Source organism: Sus scrofa, chromosome 1 (assembly GCF_054392235.1).
Source record: "Sus scrofa isolate SSC_HxYL_T2T_F1_AM1 chromosome 1, Sscrofa_HxYL_maternal_Yorkshire_Landrace_v2.0, whole genome shotgun sequence".
In the NCBI taxonomy this organism is placed as follows: domain Eukaryota; kingdom Metazoa; phylum Chordata; class Mammalia; order Artiodactyla; family Suidae; genus Sus; species Sus scrofa.
In genome coordinates this window covers 181082080-181104620 of record NC_139383.1, presented here as the reverse complement: position 1 = coordinate 181104620, position 22541 = coordinate 181082080, and the positions used below count along the sequence as shown (strand labels likewise).

The 22541-nt window shown below is 38.2% G+C and overlaps 1 long non-coding RNA gene across 10 annotated transcripts in view; it reads right to left on the bottom strand.

The window, feature by feature from the left end:
• Positions 1-22541, bottom strand: part of LOC102162695 (uncharacterized) — a 704814-nt gene that overhangs the window by 326862 nt on the left and 355411 nt on the right. For 6 of the 10 annotated variants that reach the window (XR_014817879.1, XR_014817874.1, XR_014817900.1 and 3 more), the window contains one exon: positions 9343-9483. This is a non-coding gene — a long non-coding RNA (uncharacterized LOC102162695). Of the gene's footprint in view, positions 1-5607; positions 9484-22541 lie in introns of those variants that run through there. The other 4 variants (XR_014817887.1, XR_014817889.1, XR_014817873.1 and 1 more) reach the window with 1 other exon arrangement.

The following is a 22541-nucleotide window of genomic DNA, read 5'->3' as shown; positions in this document are numbered from 1 at the left end:
TTGATTATCTTTTCACACTCTTATTTGTAGTCCAGGAGAATATCCTGAACAGGAAGTTCACTATCAAGGCTGTTTTGATTAAGATCTCATAAAACCATTCCAAATAAAAACACTGTTAACAGAGTTCCTGTCATGGTTCAGGGGTTAACAAACTGACCAGTATCCAATCCCTGGCCTCACTCAGTGGCATAAGGACCTAGTGTTGCTGTGAGCTGTGGTGTAGGTTGCAGACTTGGCTCGGGTCCCACGTTGCTGTGGCTGTATAGTGGCCAGCAGCTATAGCTCCGATATGATCCCTAGCCTGAGAACTTCCATATGACATGGATGCAGCCATAAAGAAAAAAGAAACAAACAAAAAACACTGTTAACATCTCAAGTTCATTATCTGGGAATTTCCTTTTCAGGCTATTTTTAAAAAGAAGATCATCAGACCAGTAACTTGGTCAGTGATATTTTTTGAGCAGCTGCTAAATGGATGAGTCTGGGAGGGCATGTTTGCTCATATCTATATAGATATATATATCTATATAGATATGTATATTTTCCCCATTCAATACCTTAAAACTTGTTGATAAAGCTTTAATTCCTATCATCTAGCTATACTTTTATTTTTATGATTACTGCTGTTTTTCTCTTTTCATCCATGAGGTAATGAGTGAGTCCCACTTTACAATCTTCCAGTTCTCTGTACCATTCAGGAAAAAGTTCAATACCTTTTTTTATCATTACTTTCAGTAAGTTTTTTAAAATTTGTTTTTGTTGTATTGATTTAAAATTCAAAATATCTTGGGGTTCCCTGGTGGCCTAGCAGTTAAGTATTCCGTGTTGTCACATTGTGGCTCAGGTTCTGTCACTGGCTCTCAGGTAATTCCACATGCCGTGGGTGTGGCCAAATATACACGCATATATGTACAAACGTGTGTTTGTGTGTGTATGTGTGTGTATACAGAGAGAGAACAATACAATGCAACACCCTTGCTGGACAACTCTAAATAAGTGACATATGCCTTCTTCATATGTCAGTCCTTTCCAAGATAAGGTAAGAATCAGATTTGAATAACTTCTACATGCATTTAAAAGCTCTCACTATTTTACTTAGTTTCCAGTCCCTTATTTGTCATAAAAATTTTGGTTGAATGACTCCTTGGATAAAAGGCAAGTTCTGTTTTCTTTCTCCCATTAGTTTAAGTGGTTCTAAGAAAGATTCTGAAGAGTTAATAGGTTTGGAATTAGCTAGAATGTGTGAGTTGCCATCAAGGACATCACTTATAATGGAGTCCCCAGGTGGGAATATCATTAGCAGGCAGCATGAATTCCCTATGACACAAGTTGACAGAGGATGGCACAAAAAAAGCTCAGAATGAAAGCTGATGCTGCTGCCCTTTATAACATCTTTACCCAGATTTCCTCACCAGGCGCAACGCAGTAGTCAGAGCTTTTTCTCATTGAAAGCACAGCTTAAGAATAGGACTGAGAGTGCTGCCTGAGAGACCTGCTATTCTGGAGCCCCAAGATTTCCTTTTAGCCTTCAATTTCTTTCATATTAGATGCGAATGCTGAAGCAACAACTCAGGAGCCAGGGCTCTCATTAGAATGTGCCAAAGAGCAGTGGTTTAAAAAATAAAATATAAAAGGCTTTTATTTGAATGTCTAACCTGACAAATCTAATTTGCAAAACAAATGAACTTAAAGGAATGCAGAGTTTCATTGGTCAGAGTAAAGGTTCCACCTATGTTATTATCCCAGTGTACAGCCTGACAGCCCAGGAAAGGCTTATTAAGACACACTAAACTTTCGTCATCAGTTTATATTCTGAAAGCCCTTCTGTCAAAGAAGCTTGCTCTGAAAAAACACATGATGTTTTACTAACTCAAACTATCTAGTCATTTATGCTCTAAGCATTTATTGAGCACCTACACTGTATCAGGAAGAAAGCTGTGTGAAGCACTCCAAGACGGGAGGCGAGGGACTCTCACAAACCTGACCTCAGAGAAATTAACAATTTCATGCGGAAGACAAATTACCAATTCTACAATATACGATTTAGAAATGTGTTCAGTTTTATTACAGGAAACTAAGTGTAGGAGACCATGAGAATGTACTGGAAGGACCTACCTTTGTTTTAGGTTCAGGGAAAGCTACCCTGAGCAAGTAACGTGTGCACTGATCCCTGTGAGGTGAGTAGCGATTACGGAATGTGTCAGATTGTTTGATGCATAACTTCAGATGTTCTCAACCTCATCCAGCTCTTGTTCCAGCTGCCACAGAGATGACCAGCCCTTCGCAGGCCCGGCTCATTTCACACCATGGCAGCCTCAAACGTCTTCACCTCAGCCCTGCCTATTTCTTAGCTCCCACACTGGGGCTTCCCTGCTGATCCCTCAGAACTTGCTGGGTGACCACATATGTACAACTTCAAGATAGGGGTTTTAAAAGCAGGTAAAGTAAACCTTTGACCAGTGGATGAATACTTCCTCCTCCCCAAGCTAATGACTTGTCCTGGGAGGAGTTAGGTTCTTGGCTGTCAACACAGCTTCGGTGATCAGGATCCTTGAACTCAGGCTTCATCTGACACCTTTGTTTTGCTATTTCTCCTTCCTTTTCTATTTCACACTCCATGTCCCTCACTTCTGCTCCCAGGGGTTAAAGTCTCTAGGGAAGGAATAATTCACGAGTCTTTGTTTCAGACGCATTTTCTAGAAAACTTAAACCATCTCAATAAAGTAGAGGAATTATATTCTAGATTGGGAGTCACAAGTACAAAACCCAGAGTTCTGAGAGCATGTAATGTGGCTAGACAAAGAGGATGAGGAGGAAAAAAGGCTGAAAAGGAAACCATTTGAAGGGCCAGATAAGGTAAGAGTTGTTATATTTATTTAAGGAGTAAAACTGTCTAGTATGGTAGCCTTAAGTCATCTGTGGCTATTGAGTACTTGAATTGTGATGTGGTTAGTCCAAATTGACATGACTTTATGTGTAAGACACCTACTAGATGTCAAAGACTTAGTACAAAAAAAAAAAAAAAGAATGTAAAATATTTCACATACGATACTGATTGAATACCAAAACGGCAGTATTTTAGGTATATTGGGTTAAATAGCATAGATTATTAAAGTTAACTTTACCTGTTTTTTACTTTCTTAATGTGGCCACTGGAAATTTTCAATTACATTTGGAGCTCTCATATTTCTGTTGGATGGTGCTGCATTAGATTTTATCTTAAGGACAAATGGGATGCCACAGATAACTTTAAGCAATAGTATAATAATTGGATTTGTCTTTTTGGAGTATCACTCTGTCTGTAAAGTAGAAAACAGAACTGAGAAAAACCTAGCAGCCTTCTCACTGGTCTCTGCATCTAAAGTAATTCAGAAAAAGAAAATTAGAACGGCTAAGATGGTAAAGCAGAAATATCCCTGAGCTCATCTCCTCTCACAAGCACACAAAAATCACAACTATCTGCACAACAACCACTGAGGCAAAAAAAAAAAAAAAAAAAAAAAAAAAAAAAAAAAAAAAAAAAGACCTGGAACCTTCCAATAAAGAAGTTCTATAACTAAAGACATAAAGAAGGAACCACAATGGGAGTTCCTGTAATGCAGCAGAAACGAATCTGACTAGTATCCATGAGGATAAAGATTCGATCCCTGGCCTCGCTTAAGAGGGTTAAGGATCCAGCGTTGCTGTGAGCTGTGGTGTAGGCTGCAGGCATGGCTAGGATCCCATGTTGCTGTGGCCATGGCATAGGCTGGCAGCTGTAGCTCCGATTCAACTCCTAGCCTGGGAACTTCCATATGCTGCAGATGCGGCCCTAAAAAAGCAAAAAAAGGAACCACAATGAGATGAGTAGGAGGAGCAGACTCAAAACTCGAAATATAACCAAATTCCATTCCACCCAGGCAGGCAACCCACAGAGAATAACTGTACTGCTGAGGTTCTCCCACAAGAGTGACAGTTCTAAGCACACCTCAGGCTCCCCAGCACAAGGTCAGGCAGTAGGAAGACAAGCCCCCAAAGCATTTGGTTTTGAAGATCATGGTGGGTATAACTGCAGGAGGCCCACAGGACTGGGTGAAAAAGAGACTTCACTCTTAAAGGGTGCATGCAAAATCCCATACACACTGGGAAAAGGACAAAAGCAGTAATTTGATGGGAGCCTGAGCCAGACCTACCTGCTGGCCCTAAACCAGATGGTCTCCAGGAGAGGTAGGGGGCAAGGGTGGGGGAGGCTTCAGCTGTCCCTCACCCTGAGTATATGGAAAGTGGTAGCAGACATAATGAAGAGAATTTAACCACATGAATACTCCTGGCTGCTGTCATATTGGTTCATTGGCACCAATACCTGGCCCCAAGCAACAGCCTGAGGGCTCCTGGGCTAGGATGCCTCAGACCAAACCAGTAACTGGGAGTGCATAGCCCCACCCATCAGCAGAGAGACCACCTAAAGACTAAATAGTCCAGAGACATCCCTAGATGCGATAAACAAATATCATACGATATTGCTTACACGTGGAATCTAAAAAAATGATACTAATGAACTTATTTACAAAACAGAAATAGACTCACAGATAAAGAAAACAAACATGGTTACCAGAGGGGAAAGGAGGGGGAAAGATAAATTAGGAATTGGGGATTAACAGATACACGCTAATAGATAAAATATAAACAAGGACCCACTGTATAGTATGGGGAACTATAGTCATTATCTTGTAATAACCTATGATGGAAAAGAATCTCAAAAAGAATATACACACACACTTTGCTGTACACTTGAAACTAACACAATATTATATATTAGGTATACCTCAAAAAAAGGGAACCATCTCTACACTTCCTGGGGTAAGAAATAACAATTGCTTTTATTTATATAAACGAATTCACTGGGCTGCACATCTGCATCATCGTACATCAACTATACTTCAATTTAAAAATAAATAATTGTTAAGAAATGTGGCCCAGATATAAAGTGGTAGCACTATGGTTAAATAGGAAATAGAATTGGCAAGTCTTGATGAAAGATTGGGTGTAGGAATGAAAGCGATGCCAAAGGTTTTCCTGTGGATTCAGGTGTAGGCAACTGGATTAAAGGTATGACATCAATATAGTCATGGAATAGTGAAGGAAAGAAGAGCCAGGAATGAATTCAGCTTTAGAAATGTTGAATTTGAGATGTTAGAGGGACATCAAATGTTATGCAATAGGTTATACAGGCCTGGAGGAAGCTAAAGCAACAGTCCTCAACTCCAGGTCTAGTACTGGGAGTCCTCAATTACATTTTAATTGAAACGAGAGGAGTGGATGTAATTGCCCACAGACAGGATGTTGAGGAGGAGGAGGAAAAAAGGACATGCCACTTCCCCATTTGAACCCAAACCTAACTTTCCATGAAGGCAGTAATTTTCCCCTGTAGTGAAAAAGATGCCAAGAGTTTTGCTATAGATTCAGGTGTGGACAACTGAAGAAGCTAATAAACAGCCATCAAGGGGAGGCTTTTATTCTCACATATCCCTTGCACTTTGAGGTCCAGCCACAATTCAGAATCAACCGTGTTTTTAATTGCCACTTCCAGACTACTATTTTATCGTAGTTCCTGCTTTGAGGCATGCATTTTTTTTTTTTTAACTGTACTATTCTCTAACCTTCTTGATTGTTGTCATCTACCCACCTCCTAGACCTTTCCCTCATTTATTGAAAAGTTATCAGTTAGGTCTTATTTAGCAATCCTCATTTCCATTCCAATTCTTAAATTATCCTGGGAGACTTCAAGGTACAACACCATCAACACTTGGTTTCTTGACCACCTCGTCTTTAGTGACACCTCAGCCATTCATTTCCATAAACACACTGTGAATCTGGTCATTGCCTGCAAAATTGTGGATTCAAGTATTTCACTCCCCAATTAGCGTTTTCCACATTTCTTTCTGCATAGCTACTTTCCTTGTGAATCACAGTAGTGCTTCCCCTTCCTTCTCATCCTTTGACCTATTCTGCTTTTCACTCCCTTCCTTATCCTGCTTATAGACCATCATTTCAAAACCCTGAACTTGACCTTTAATCCATTTCTCAAACCTGCATAAAACTGAATATTCATTTCTGACTACATGTTTCCAGCAGCCTTAGTACTGCTGGAGGAACTCACAGAGTAGATTGATGTGACCATAAATGTGTAATCATCAACTCTCCTGAGCCCTCAACATCATCTTTAAATCAGACTACTTTTTTACGGGTAACATTTTCCCCACCATCCTAAAGACATTTCAAACATTCTCCAGCTTCTTGAAATCTCAAGTTTCCTACCTCTCCCTTTAGTCTTAGCAAATGATCTCCCACTCTACCTCACAGAGAAAACACACTGACATACAGACACTCCCTCAACTTCACAGAGAACAGAAAATTTCAGAGAATTCATGTACAGTGACTTGAAAAGAGGTTCTCTTCCTCCCAGTTAAGACTCACCCCTCAACATGTGCTTGCTCCTCCAGCCTTTACCAGAACTTGTACTAAAAATAATTCCTCTGATATTCTGTCTCTGCCATCCGTACCTCTCTAATGAGTCATTGTCAGGAGACTTTAAACATCCTTTAGCTTCTTACATGAAAGAAAGAAAGAAAGAAAGAGAGAGAGAGAGAGAGGAGAGAGGAGAGAGATAGCAAAAGAGAGAAAGAGAGAAAGAAAAGAGCGAAAAGAGAAAGAAAGAAAGAAAGAGAGAGAGAGAGAGAAAGAAAGAAAGAAAGAAAGAAAGAAAGAAAGAAAGAAAGAAAGAAAGAAAGAAAGAAAGAAAGAAAAGAAAAGGAAAGGAAAAGAAAGAGAGAGGGAGAGAGACAGAGAGGGAAAGAGAGAGGGAGGGAGAGAGAGAAAGAGAAAGAAAAGGAGAGAGAAAGAATCATTTTTTTCTTACTTCTCAAATAATCACCTTACCTTTCTTCATTTTTAATTAAAAAAATCATTGTAATAGAACCATTTAGGATTTCTGTATTCACTTCCTACTAACTTCTAACCCTTAACCTATAACCTGACTTATGTCCTAAATACTCCATAACCCATGTGTGAGAATACTTGTTGCTCTCCACATGGGCACAAGGGCATATTATCTCTAAATTTGAGGTCCTTTGATATGATGGCTTTTGTCATTGTATCCATTTCTATCTTATTGTATCTTTCAATGTGTAACTTTGATCACCTCTTTAACATTTACTTATTTAGTGATCACAGGAAGTAGAAGATTATCACTATCTAAAGCAAATCAAGTGAAATGCATTTTTTTTCCCCAGTGGGGTGCTACAATTCCCCATACCAGGTCTCTGCACTAGATCTCCAGATAAAACCCTGAACCATAACATCAGCCAATTTAAAAAGTACCAGTTAAGTTAAAAATCACTAAGCTGAGTAACTCGGAACTATAAACTCAATTCACCTTTCACAGAGTAGTAGCCAACAGCCCAAAGGCCAACTATTTTCTCTAGTTTCAACAGCTCTTTACGAGGACAGCTATCTTTGACTATTTAGTCTTCAATTTGCCAATCATTTAACATTAACCCATGACCTAAGAGAAAGAAGCAGTAGGAAATTTCACTTGGGTAGAAGAGTAAAACATCTGGATAAACATTTCAGTTTAAATGCTATAATTACTCCTTTTTGGAGATTGTTAACCAAGGATATATTGAGAATCTACCGAACAAGTTTTTTTTAAATATTGCTAACTAGGCCCTACATCTAAACACTGTATTTCAGTAAGTCTGGGGTGAATCCTGAGTTGTATATATGGCAGAAACCTTCCCAAGGGAGTTTAAGTATTGGAAGTTTTCACTCAGATTCTTCAAGTATGCTGACTACAGTGTGAAAAGCTTTACACACATGTATTTATTCTTCATAGAAACTTTATTTGTGGCTGATAATGTTGATTTGACCAGTGTTATGTACCAGCACAAAATGTAGCGTGTGAGAGAAAAATCTGATAAGAGGCTTGAGGTAAAGCGGCCTCCAGTCCTAAAAGAGAACATAAATATAAGCAATTTCTTCCCCCTCTGGGGGTTATTATGTCTGCCTATAATTCCTACAACAGCTACAGCTGTCATGAGGTCAAGAGGAAATCTTGCCTGCAGTCAAAGCTGACACAAAAAGGATGGCAGGATGGAAAATATGTCATAACCAGGTCCTTAGTTTCAAGCGACATAAACCAATAAGCCAACTCTGGCTGATAACAGGACAAAGATTATTTGCCAAAATCATTCAGAGTCTGGAAAAGTAGTCTTGAAGCTTTGTAGCTAACAACAAGACTCCCAGTTACAGAGCAAAACCAGTGCATTGAGTGAACTCTGAGTTCCATCATTCAGCCTACTACACCTGGTAATACCACTGTCTTTTGACAAAGGGGATCCTCATTCTCTCTCAACCTCACTTTGTCTAATACCAGTATCAGCAGAAGAGATGACACATGCATATAGGGAAGTTTAAGGAAAGTTTAATAAAAGACCTATTTATGAAGATATGGGCACTGTATAGAGGACCACAGGAGAGAATGCACTGCCCATTGACTGGTACAGCAGGTTGTTGTTGACACTCGAGCCTAAAGATGATACCAGGGATCAGAACCAAAGCAAGGGCAAGCTCACAGGAGAGCCATTGAGTTAATGTTGAGGGTTATGAACTGATCAGCCAAGGGAAAGGACTTCAATGTCACTTGGCCCCAAGAGACCTGAATACTAGAAAATGTCAGAGATTTTAGGTTGTCTTCCCCATTGGCTGTTTGCCTCAGGTACTGTTGACTTTTGGACTTTCTTCTCTCTTCCATGATCTGAGAAGCATCCACAAGTCAGCTGTCTCCCAACACATCATTTCACCTTCCTTAGTACTAAATCATTTCAGCTCAGCGCTCATGGAAAAGACAGCAAAATCCTTAAAGTCAGGTAGATATTAAGCCTGGAAGTTTGGATATGGTTGACATACATTATGTAATATTATTCAAAAGCCATCACTGAGAATCTCATTGAGGCTTATTTAGAAACCAAATAAATTCAGAGCCGGAAGCAAGCTAAGACATCGTGATGCACAATGCACTTTTTTAGACCTTGACAACCAATGACCCAAGAGTATATGATATTTGGTGCATGATGACACTTTCAAGCACTCTGTCCTTCTCATTATACCTAAACAGTATCAGGCCTGTCTCACCCTGTGAGTATCTTTATTTTATACCACTGGCTTACACTGAAGGCTGAATATAAGGCCATAAGAAAAATCACTGACAATACCACAGCTTTGACATCAATAGATAACAAGCCGAAGGCCACATTTTACATGCTGCATATCCATGACTACACTCGAAGAGAAGAGTGAACTTACTTGCTTATCGCTGAATACCTTCATTGAGATGTGTCATTTTATTTGCACTTTGCAGAACTATTCTCAGGAGATGGGTAGAATGTAGTTTCAGCCCTCCTGGATGGTTCTTTTAAATTCTTGAATATCTTCTGTTCATAAGTCCTATTAAATACAAGCACACATATGTAATGCTTTAAGCCCTTTACCCCCAGAACATTTTATTCAAGTAAAATATTAAACAAATCAAAAGAGAGATCTAGATGGAAGTAACAGAGTCTCAACTAAATAAACACTGCCCTTCTCCAGCCACTCAGCATGCCCTCAACACTCTGATTAACCAAGCCAGCTTTTCAAAAAATATAGATTTATTTACCTTACAGAAAACCTCCCTACAGCATGACCCTTGAACAACTTATAATTTGAAAAGCAAATTATAATTGCATGGCTTTGTTTTAATACTTTTCCATTTGTTTATTGCTGCCTTTCTAATGTGTTTATTGCATAAATATGAATTAGGAGCAGATGGACTTTTTCACTAAGTAAGAAACTAATTTTGTGGTTTAATAAAGAAGCTAATCATTACTTGTTTTATCAATCCACAGTCTATAATGTGATTGCTCAGATTAATGAGGGAACACAGAAATTGATTATAAAAAATCACAGATAATTAGCAAATGTATAAATGGACATCAGTATATTTATATATTCTTCTAAACTACTAAAAATCTGAGTATATTGTATCTTGGAATATAAATATGTTTAATAAACACAGATAAGTAATTTACTCAAAACTGCAAAACAGAAAATACCACAATTCCATAAGATGCATAGGCATGCCATAACTAAAATGGTTTCACAATTTAAGTTCCTGTGTTTATGACAGGTGTATAAAACCTCAGTTATTTTTTCCCCCTTTGGAAAAAAGGGGGTACAAGTCATCTTTTATTCCCACTCCCTCCCTTATACATACATTTATCACCACATACACACTCTATGGTTATGGAAATATACACTATTTTGTACAAAGAAGAGCCTTTATTCAACATTGACTTAGTAAAGTATCATTAGCCAGACAAAATGTTACTGAAAGCTAATATTTAAAAAAGCAGTATGATGATTCCCCGTCTATTATTACAAAATCTCGGTCAAAGTTATAATTGAAGAGGTCAGGTTATGAAGGCATTTCAGGATTACCTTTGGATAGAGATGGACTCAAGCACATGTCATGAATTAGGAAATATTAAAAGATCCCACCTATTTCCCACAACTTTCCTATTAGAGCTATTCCCTAAAAGACTGACATAACATCCATAGAGATTTTACTAATGTCAACTTTTGTTCCCCTAGGGAATATTCTTATGAATTTTATCTCACTAATCCCCATAACTAATATGTGATTAGATGTACATTTGGAAATAAGAAAATAGAGAATAAAAAAACTAAGTGACCTCAAGTCACACAGCTAATAGACAGGATAAGTAAGTCTCCAGCCAAATCTTATGGATCTAGTGATACCCGTGCCAGCATCCCACCAACACACCTGTGGAAGACAGGCCTGGGTCTGGACATTCAGAGCAGCACTGGAGGCCAGCCAAGAAGTCTTAGACTTTGTTTTAAAAAGGTGATTTTACAATAGAATTTAGATTTAATAGCACTTCCATGTTTGCTCTGTTTTTAAGATATAAATAAGCGTATTTTTTCAATGGTCTATTTCAAGGGTTTTCATAACACGCAAACTCTGGAACTTTCCGAACAGCTTATAAAATATGATCTTATATGCACTTTCTAGGAAAAGAGTTTTGCTTTTGGTTTTTATTTTTTTACTTTTATTTTATTTCTTTTTTGCTTTTTAGGGCTGCACCCATAGCATATGGAGGTTCCCAGGCTAGGGGTCTAATCAGGGCTGTAGCCGCTAGCCTACACCACAGCCAGCCACTGCAACGCCAGATCCAAGCCACGTCTGCAACCTACACCACAGCTCACATCAACGCTGGATCCTTAACCCACTGAGGGAGGCCAGGGATGGAACCCGCAACCTCATGGTTCCTAGTTGGACTCATTTCCACTGAGCCACGATGGGAACTCCTGCTTTTGGATTTTAAAAAAGCCATTTACTTTAACGGAAGTTCTGTGGGAGCAGAGAACTTTCTGTGGCATGCATTTCTGTTATCTCCAGTGCCTAGAAATATTGGCGCTCATTGAATGAATGAAATCACTTCCGTATAATAATTCAAAGATGGAGAAACAAATAATTGCAAAAAGGAAGAGAGTAATAGAGTATAAACTACCAGATATAAAATGAGGCAGGCAGTCATTTAATAATCTGTAAGTTTCCTGTAGGGGTAGAACGAATCAAGCACCTTTCACTGCAGAAAATAAAATTGTCAAGTTCGAGATAAGTGACTATTGATAAAAATACATGCTTCTCGAGTGGCATCAAATTTTAGTTCTGTAGATAAAAACATGCCTTTAATACAGGGCTCCTTGAAGAAGTGGTTGATTCCACTGCTAGGGCAGGGAGGAGTACAAAAAGAACCTGGAGCATTTTGTGATACTTAAATATAAGAAGTGCTTAAAGGAAAGGGGAAAATATGTGAGGAAAATGTTAAAAGGTCATGGGAACCAACGTGACAACTCACGTCATGCCAAAGTTGGAATAATTCAAGCAAAAATATTCAAATAATGATAGTATTAAATTCTAACCCCCAAAATAAAAGAAGTAGCCATGAGTCCAAGTCACTATAAATAATTGAATAAATAAACAGAACAAGGGACAATTATTGCTTCAGAACAATTCCAATTCATAAATGTAGAAAGAAACAAGAAAAATTAAAAATCACCATTCCACTATGGTTAAAAATTGCTGCAGGCAAAATCCACAGAAGAATGCTAAAATTAGTTAATGAAAGATTAAGGAGAAGTAGAATATATTTGCCTAACCTTGAAGTATCTCATCTGAAATACTTATTCATTTAAAAGTAAAACACAGTAGTACCCTTACAGTGAAACACAGCAGTACCACCTTGATCAAGCAATCAAGGTTAATTCCCCAGTAATAAGACTTATGGATTTCATGTACCCCCTGAAATGATGCACGAAGTATATCTTACTTCTGTGTCATTCTCCCCCGATATCCATAACCTCAATCATCTAATTATGGGAAAACAGAGAAATCTAATTGAGGCATATTCTACTGAAGCATTTTACCAGGAACTGTTACATATCAAAGGCCACTAAAGTTACGAAAACTACACGCAACATATGATTCTGGATAGGATATGGAAACAAAGACACTAGTGGAAAGACTGGTGAAATACAAATATAGGCTAGAGTTTAATAGCATTATTATTATTAATTTCTTCTTTTAATTAATTAATTGGTTATATGCAAGGATATTATTAGGAGAAGCTTAGTCAAGAGCAAGTAAAAAAATATATTCTATCTGTGCAACTCTTTGGTAAGTCTAGAATTAAAGATAAAAAGTTAATGCCACAAAGGACCTAGTTTATATTAGGACCATTAGGGAAGCGAAGACCTCCCCCAGAAAATGATGTTTAAACAGAGACATGAAGCATGAGAAAGTATCACCTTTTCTAATCCAAACTATTCATAATGTGATATTTCTAATTCCAAAAAAAAATCTGTATTAAAAGTATACTAACGTTTTAAGTTTCAGGGAATTATTCCAATAGTTATATTAAGACATGTAATGACAATTTAACAGCTTAGAAGTAATGCATCTAGAAGGATGTGAGAATTTATTGTGAATGAGACAATAAATTCTCAAGAAATGCAAAAACTTTGAGAATTGCTTTTTAGCTATATATTCAATAACAATATTCAAAACCCTATATTACTTTATCTTAAATTCTTTCTAGTAACAAGAAGCAGGCACCTAATGGGAATTTTAAATTTTATGAAATAGAAGAAAAGGAGACCTTAAACTTTTCTCTACCACTCTCTGACCTCACCTGATTCTAGGTCATTTCCTCATTATTCTTTTGGGTCCTTTCCATGAAGTTATCTTTCCCCACTAAATTAGAACATCTGTTAATTAGAAAGCATGTGCTTCAATCAGATTATTTAGGGACATGGTTCGCTAACAGTGAAAGCAATTTTGAACATCGTCTAATCCAGTGGTTCTCAACCTCATCAGATCCAACACCTTTTTTTAAAAATCAAATCTTTAGTCATGGCCCCTTTATTATCCTGATATTGAAATTCAAAGATAATATAACCAATTTGCACACAATTTCAAATATGTGCATGTAATTCTATACTGTAATAAATGGAGAATGACAAATGACAAGGAAATTAATTTAAAATAAATAATATGTATTTCACACTGTAGAAGCTTGGACAAAACGACACTACGAAACACAAAGTAGTCAGACACAAGCTCTACATAAATAAATCACTGTGACTGCTACTCCTACAAATGCAGACAGACCTAAGTGTTAGTAATGAAACCGAGAAGGGCCTGTGGGGTTCCTGGGCTCAAAAGCCTTTCTGTGTCCCCCATTTCTTGTTTTTAGGAAATGGGAGTCATTCGGCCTCCATGGCCTTCCCTGAGTTCCTAAGGACAGGTTCAGACAGTTGGTGATCAGAGAAGGAAGGAGATGCAAAGACAGAGAGAAATAGTGAGGAAACAATAGTATAGCCTTGGGGCAGGACCCGGGTTCCCTCTCAAGGGATATGCATAATGACATAGGCATTTTATACACCTAAGAAAAAAGTTATATTCCTTATGCTTCTGTTAGAAATGAATACCTTAAAATTGGACAGCTTAGAGTCCTTCCTTGTCCTTCCCCTGGCTTAATTGTGCCCTAAACAAAATCACCCATAAGCTAAAGATTAGGTACCCTGAGCACAATTGCCTCTGGGTTAAAGATTATTATTAGCACATGATGTTTCTCAGGAACTTTCCTAGTTTGTTCTAATCTCTGATCAATATGCCCTTTTCTCAAGTACTGTTATTCTAGGCAATAACCCAGGAAACCATGCAGCAATCTTCTGACACCAGCTTTGATGACTAACACTCCCCCAAAGAAAGAAGAATGCATGTTTGCCCCTATCTGAAAACCTGTTTTTCTCCTTTTTACTCTAAAACTCCCTGCAATTCTTCCCAGTGGGGGGCACAGTCTTTAAGGCATTAGCTTTCTGTGGTCTCCTTTGCCTGGCCAAGCAAAAAAACTATCTTTTTTCTCCTTCACCCAAAACTCTGTCTGTACGCTTCTATTTGGCACTGGTGGACAGTGCTGTTGGAGTATCATTTCATGGATGGTAAAAAAAATTCTTTGAAAATCCCAAAGAAAACAAAATGTTCTCCCAATACATACCTATGGATTCCTGTAAAATATAACATTTGTTAAATTTTGAATCTCTATTTCTTTTTTTTTTTTTAATCTTTTTAGGGCTACTTAAAGTCATATGGAAAATACTGTTATATATGTAAAATGTTTGTGTCTAGGCTCAGAATATTATAAACAGGTTTTGTTTGCCTATATGAATGTTCCCTGGGGCACATAAAAATCTTAGTGGATGCAGGACTGTTTTTGTTGTGCTGTACCATTTTCACCCAATAAATGTGAATTGAGTTCCCTCAATCATTTTGACTATTAAAAACATTTCCAGAGAGTTTCTCAATACCCCTAGGACATTAAAACCACTGATATAGACCAGCACTCATTTAACAGACAAAGAAGTTGAGGTTCAGAGCGTGCACTTTCCCAAGATTACAAAGGTAGTTAAAGATCAAACTCATGTGAGATCAACATAAGGCTCTTCTTACTATGCTGTGCTGCACCTCTTCTGTTCTTTCACTACTTGGTATTCAGTATGTAAATTAGAACTTTCCCATGCTCCATCAACACTAAATAACAAAAACCACTGCTTCTCTTGAAAATTTATCTTCTCCCTTGAGATCCATTAGCTGCAAGAGCCAAAGGCATCCTTTCTAGCATTTCCTGTGAATAAGCTTTCAGGCCCATTCTCCTACTCTCTCCCTCCTGTACATTAGTCCCAAGCCAAGCCTGCTAAACTAGTCAGAGCTTCTCACTTCAACCAGGAAGGAGTTAGGTCTACTTTATACTAAATATCTCTAAGCGCTGTCTGTGGCCTCTTCCCTGGAAAAAACAGGTCAAGATAGCTCAGGGTTTCTGGTAGCATTCTCTGAGCCTATGGTTTTATGTTCTTTTATCCAAAACAATGGAGAATTAGTTCCAAATCTGGTAGAAAGTTGAAAAGAAAGGAGGATGTAAGAGGAGGGGTGCTATTATCAACTGTGGGGCAATCTTCACAAGCTGAAATATCCCTTCACTATGGACATGAATGCGGTTTTAGTATGTAGCCACCTGAGCCACATTCAGTATGCATTGCATTTCTGAAAATTGCTAAGACCATGATGTTTTTGATATTAGGTAGTTAGTTATCCAACTAAGCTCACATTGATGGAAATGTTTCCCAAAGAAAAAACAGGCCTTTGTTACACCAAATATATTTTATATATGTTGTCATTTGACAAGATAAAGCTATTGTGCATATCAGTTTATTTCTACTACTTCGGGTAATAAATCATAGTCTTTTATGAAGGAATAGATTCTGAGGAAATGTTGTTAATATTAGCGTTCTTTGCATGGACAGAATCCATAAAACAACCTGTCAAAATGAAAAGAGCTTTTATCCCCAATGATTCTGTAGACATCTTCAGACAAATGAGACACAAATCCTATCTCACATAAAGGATAATTAAAAATATCGAATTTAAGGTTTATGGAGTTATTTCTAAAATAATACCTGCCTCATCATGTGATATGTAATATGTTTCTCAGAGAAATATTTTTCTATATTTAAAATCAATCAAAGTTATGACTTAGGAATTCTAGTTAAATGACTTAACAAAAAATAAATTCCAATTTTAAGAAGGATTAACATTCAGGGAAAAGATTCAAAAAGGTACTTTGTTCAAAGAATAAGTGCTTCAGAAGGTATTAGAGAATAAGAAATTGGAAGATCAATCTCAATAGACGCAGAAAAAGCATTTGACAAAGTTCAACATCCATTCATGACCAAGACCCTCGCCAAAGTGGGTATAGAGGGAACATTCCTGAATATAATCAAAGCCATTTATGATAAACCCACAGCAAATATAATCCTCAATGGGGAAAAACTGAAAGCCTTCTCACTCAAATCTGGAACAAGACAGGGATGCCCACTCTCACCACTGCTCTTCAACATCGTTTTGGAAGTCTTAGCCACAGCAATTAGACAAACAAAAGAAATCAAAGGCATCCATATAGGAAGAGAAGAGATCAAACTGTCACTGTATGCAGATGACATGATTCTATACCTAGAAAACCCTAACGACTCAACCCCAAAACTCCTTGAACTGATTCATAAATTCAGCAAAGTGGCAGGATATAAGATTAACATTCAGAAGTCAGTTGCATTTCTGTATACCAGCAATGAAACATTAGAAAAGGAATACAAAAATATGATACCTTTTAAAATTGTACCTCACAAAATCAAATACCTCGGAATACACCTGACCAAAGAGGTAAAGGACCTATATGCCGAGAACTATAAAACCTTAATCAAAGAAATCAAAGAAGATGTAAAGAAATGGAAAGATATTCCATGTTCCTGGATTGGAAAAATTAATATTGTGAAAATGGCCATCCTACCCAAAGCAATCTACAGATACAATGCAATCCCTATCAAATTACCCATGACATTGTTCACAGAACTAGAACAAACAATCCAAACATTTATATGGAACAACAAAAGACCCAGAATTGCCAAAGCAATCCTGAGAAACAAAAACCAAGCAGGAGGCATAACCCTCCCAGACTTCAAGAAATACTACAAAGCCACAGTCATCAAAACAGTGTGGTACTGGTACCAAAACAGACAGACAGACCAAGGGAACAGAATAGAGAATCCGGAAATTAACCCTGACACCTATGGTCAATTAATCTTTGACAAAGGAGGCAAGAACATAAAATGGGAAAAGGAAAGTCTATTCAGCAAGCATTGCTGGGAAACCTGGACAGCTGCATGCAAAACAATGAAACTAGAACACACCCTCACACCATGCACAAAAATAAACTCCAAGTGGCTGAAAGACTTAAATATACGACAGGACACCATCAAACTCCTAGAAGAAAACATAGGCAAAACACTCTCTGACATCAACATCATGAATATTTTCTCAGGTCAGTCTCCCAAAGCAATAGAAACTAGAGCAAAAATAAACCCATGGGACCTCATCAAACTGAAAAGCTTTTGCACAGCAAAGGAAACCAAAAAGAAAACAAAAAGACAGCTTACAGAATGGGAGAAAATAGTTTCAAATGATGCAACCGACAAGGGCTTAATCTCTAGAATATATAAGCAACTTATACAACTCAACAGCACAAAAGCCAATCAATCAATGGAAAAATGGGCAAAAGACCTGAATAGACATTTCTCCAAAGAAGATACACAGATGGCCAGCAAACACATGAAAAAATGCTCAACATCCCTGATTATAAGAGAAATGCAAATCAAAACTACCATGAGATACCACCTCACACCAGTCAGAATGGCCATCATTAATAAATCCACAAATAACAAGTGCTGGAGGGGCTGTGGAGAAAACGGAACCCTCCTGCACTGCTGGTGGGAATGTCAACTGGTACAGCCACTATGGAGAACAGTTTGGAGATATCTTAGAAATCTATACATAGAACTTCCATATGACCCTGCAATCTCACTCTTGGGCATCTATCCGGACAAAGCTCTACTTAAAAGAGACACATGCACCCGCATGTTCATTGCAGCACTATTCACAATAGCCAGGACGTGGAAACAACCCAAATGTCCATCGACAGAGGATTGGATTCGGAAGAGGTGGTATATATACACAATGGAATACTACTCAGCCATAAAAAAGGATGACATCATGCCATTTGCAGCAACATGGATGGAACTAGAGAATCTCATCCTGAGTGAAATGAGCCAGAAAGACAAAGACAAATACCATATGATATCACTTATAACTGGAATCTGATATCCAGCACAAATGAACATCTCCTCAGAAAAGAAAATCATGGACTTGGAGAAGAGACCTGTGGTTGCCTGATGGGAGGGGGAGGGAGTGGGAGGGATCAGGAGCTTGGGCTTATCAGACACAACCTAGAATAGATTTACAAGGAGATCCTGCTGAATAGCATTGAGAACTATGTCTAGATACTCATGTTGCAACAGAAGAAATGGTGGGGGAAAAACTGTAATTGTAATGTATACATGTAAGGATAACCTGACCCCCTTGCTGTACAGTGGGAAAATAAAATAAAAAAAAATTAAAAAAAAAAAAAAGAAATTGGAAGATCAATTCCCTTTAAAATAATGGACTTTGAGCAGTGAACACCTAATTCTATTTTGGAATAGAGAGTGTATTTGTGTATTTATCAATATGTAATTAGGAACAAAAAGTTTAAACACTAGACACACACACACACACCTGAAACAAGGATAGTATAAGCCCAACTCTATCTCTAAAGCAAAAATTCATTAAAACATTTCCCTAATGAATGGAAGTATTATCTAGGCACTTAAAAAAGACACACTTGGCTATATTCACCTCTGTGCAAGACATATGTGCTGGATGTTTGGAATAATAAGTCATGTAATATAAAATTCCTGCCCTACTAAAATTCAGAAATAACCAAAATGATGATGAATAAAGACATGATATAAACATTTATTTTCACTGAGTAATTTCACCTAATCTCACAGCCGTCTCCACCAGACCTCCAAAGGCACACATAAATCATAGTTCCACTTTTGGTAAGCATTTGGGCTTTCTCCTATATTCCACTCTAGATTCACCACAGCAGTAGCTCTTTAGTCACCAACCTGGGGTTCATTTTAAAGCCTGTGCATGCAAGCCCATGCCCTCCCTCTCAAGAGAATGGAAAGGCAAATGAAACAAGAAACAAGCCCCTGTACATAAAGTCCTAAACCACAGAGATTTCTGACTATTCAGGGGAGTTTATTATTTAACTACTAGGAGGACTTATGGGGAAAAAATGAATATGGTTAGCATCAAAACCAACTTTGGAAACTTTTATCCTTGTTTATGACTAGCTTTTATCCTTTAATATATCTTTCTAACTGACATATAAATTACCAAATTTTCATTATGATCATCTGAGATTAACATGCTTTTTTGTGGTTTGCATGAACATATGTGATGCCACTGCTGCTACTCTAACCATACCACTTTGGGTGAAGGCCCAGGAAGAGCTCACATTCCACCCCCTGGCCTAGCTGCAGTGCCCAAGGGAAAAAATGTCTACCTTTCTCTCTGTACCAATATGCTTGCCCCAAGTGTCTTCCCACACTGATGAAGTCCAGGAAAAATCATAAGTGATTCTCTGGCCCAAAGGTTGAACTGTTAGCTATGACTTGATTCTCTACTGCATCATTTGGCAGGATTCTTTATGTACCATGCTTGAGGACATTCTGCTAATGAAATGCACACTCTTGTAAAATATCTGAAGTAGGAAGCCCAATCACTAATTTTATTAATTGGCCATGCCTACAAAAATTGTGCTGAAGTACATACAAGCTATGACATTCTAAACTCAGCTGATTAGGAAGATATTATCCTTTAAAACAAGAGAAGAAGAAAAAAAAGGAAAAAAATCTCCATAAAGCAACATTTAGAACAGAAAGCACAACTTGCCTAACTAGAAAATAGATGTTACTTCCTTTTTTTTTTTTTTTTTTTTTTTTGAGTAGAAATCCACAGAGATTATTTACGCTTTCAGGAAAAAATTATAAAAGACTTGGAAAGAGCAAAAAATGTTACTGGTGTTTTGACTAGCACAGCCTTCAAGTTATCTGCACTTTGTCTTCGAGCTATTTTATAACTTTCTAAGTCACAGACAATTCATAGGAATGCAAAAAATTATTTTCTATAGACATGCAATTAATTTTGTACAATGGGGCACAACTGATTTCCCTCCCCCATGACAGAAGCCAATTGGGCATCTATTAAGCAAATTCATTTTGGCATACCTCATCATCCATGTATGTGTCTGCTCTTTGAAATTCTTCTGTGAACTGCTGCAAACACCTTCCTGGTTTCTTCATTATTTAATGAGTTCAATAAAATCTATGGCACATACAGAAGTTCCTGGTGTGTCTCAGAAATACAAAAGCTGACTACTATGCAAGAGGATGGAGATTCGATCCCTGGCCTCACACAATGGGTTAAGGATCTGTTGTTGCTGTGAGCTGTGGTATGGGTTACAGACATGGCTTGGATGCAGTGTGGTTGTGGCATAGACCAGCAGCTGTAGCTCCAATTCAAAACCCTTAGCCTGGCATCACGTGTGACCCTTTGCTGCCTATAAATACATCAAAAGTACCAACAGGATAGCTTTCATATTTTCCCAGCAGCATTGTTTGCAAGAAATGTTCCATGCCTGGCTTATGTGGCATCAAACCCAGGGTGTCATGAGAAGACAGAGCCAAGGAGACCAGGTGCCTACAGATCTCTAACATCACATCTCTGTACAAGTCCCATTGACTGAGGTCCAGACATTCCCACTCCTCTGGAGAGAAACTGATGGCCACATCCTCAACTGTCAGAAGTCCCTGAGAAGCTGCTATTTCCTCCGCTTCTTCCTCCATCTCTGGGTCACTTTCTCATCAGTACTAACGTGGATCCTACCCCAGACCCCACAGGCTGGGGAGGCCCAGGCAAATGCTGCGGGGCCGGGGTCAGCTAAACCCCGGGCCCTTCGGCCCAACACCCACTCACCTCCAGCGGCTCATCCCCCAGGCCCAAGGGTGAGATGCCTTAAGGACCAGGGGACTAAGACCTCGAGCCTGAGCCAAGGTCCCGGGATGCACTCAGAAAGTAGATGTCACTTCTAATCATCAAAATACTTTATTGATTTTTTTCAAACTAATAAAGTACAACATGTATCCCGAAAAAGTGATTTGTAACAGCATATTGCTAAACTGTTGTGCTGCTAAGTACTTGTATACCAACTCTGTGTCAAATAACTGTAGCAGTGTAAAAATCAGTTAATGAAGCTTCAAAAAAAATTGACCTGGGAATACTATAGGAAAGCAAAGAAAACAAGCTGTTTTTCATCCATTTAAGCAATTCAGTGACTGCATCTTGATTACCAAGTCAAAGTTAGTATACCATTTACCTAGAATCTGACTAGCCTGATGAAAACATGGAATTTCTTTTCATTGTTGCCATCAATATTTTGTGGGATGGAAAGGGTGACCTTGGTTTAGAAAAATAAAAATTAGAAGACAGGAGCTCCTGCTGTGGCACAACAGGATTAGCAGCATTTTGGGTTCATTCCTTAGCCTGCACAGTGAGTTCAGGATCTGGCATTGCCACAGCTTTGGCTTAGGTCAAGACTGCAGCTCAGATCTGATCCCTGGCCTGGGAGCTCCATATGCCTTGGGGTGGCCGAAAAGGGAAAAAAAAAAAAAAAAAAAATTACAAGACTGAGATACCAATCTGATCTCTTTTAGTAAAAGCCATCGGATTCTATTAATAGTACCCTTAGATACCTCCCTGTCCCACAGCTCTAAGGTGAGAAACCTACTCATCTAACATTTTTCTTTGAAGATTTGTGTGTTTATTTGGTATTTGGTTTTTGACCTGCCTACCTCATTGCTCTAAGGTGAGAAATCATCTACTTATAGCCATTTTTCTTTTTTTTTTTTTTTTTTTTTTTTTTTTTGTCTTTTTGCCATTTCTAGGGCTGCTCCCACAGCATATGGAAGTTCCCAGGCTAGGGGTCGAATCAGAGCCATAGCTGCCAGCCTACGCCAGAGCCACAGCAATGTGGGATCCAAGCTATGTCTGCAACTTACACCACAGCTCACGGCAACACCAGATCTTTAACCCACTAAGCAAGGCCAGGGATTGAACCTACAACCTCATAGTTCCTAGTCGGATTCATTAACCACTGAGCCACGACGGGAACTCCTACTTATAGCCATTTTTAATCTTGAGGTTGATTTATTTACTCGTTTTATAACTTTCCCATCTCATACCTTAACTCTTCATTTCTTTGTTCTGTAAATAAATTCTGCCAGTGTTCTACCAATCCTTTCTTAGGAGCTGATGAAATAAAGATATTATATCAACCAGCAACATGCCTGAGCAGTTTCCTATAAGAAGTCGCTCAGAATAATAC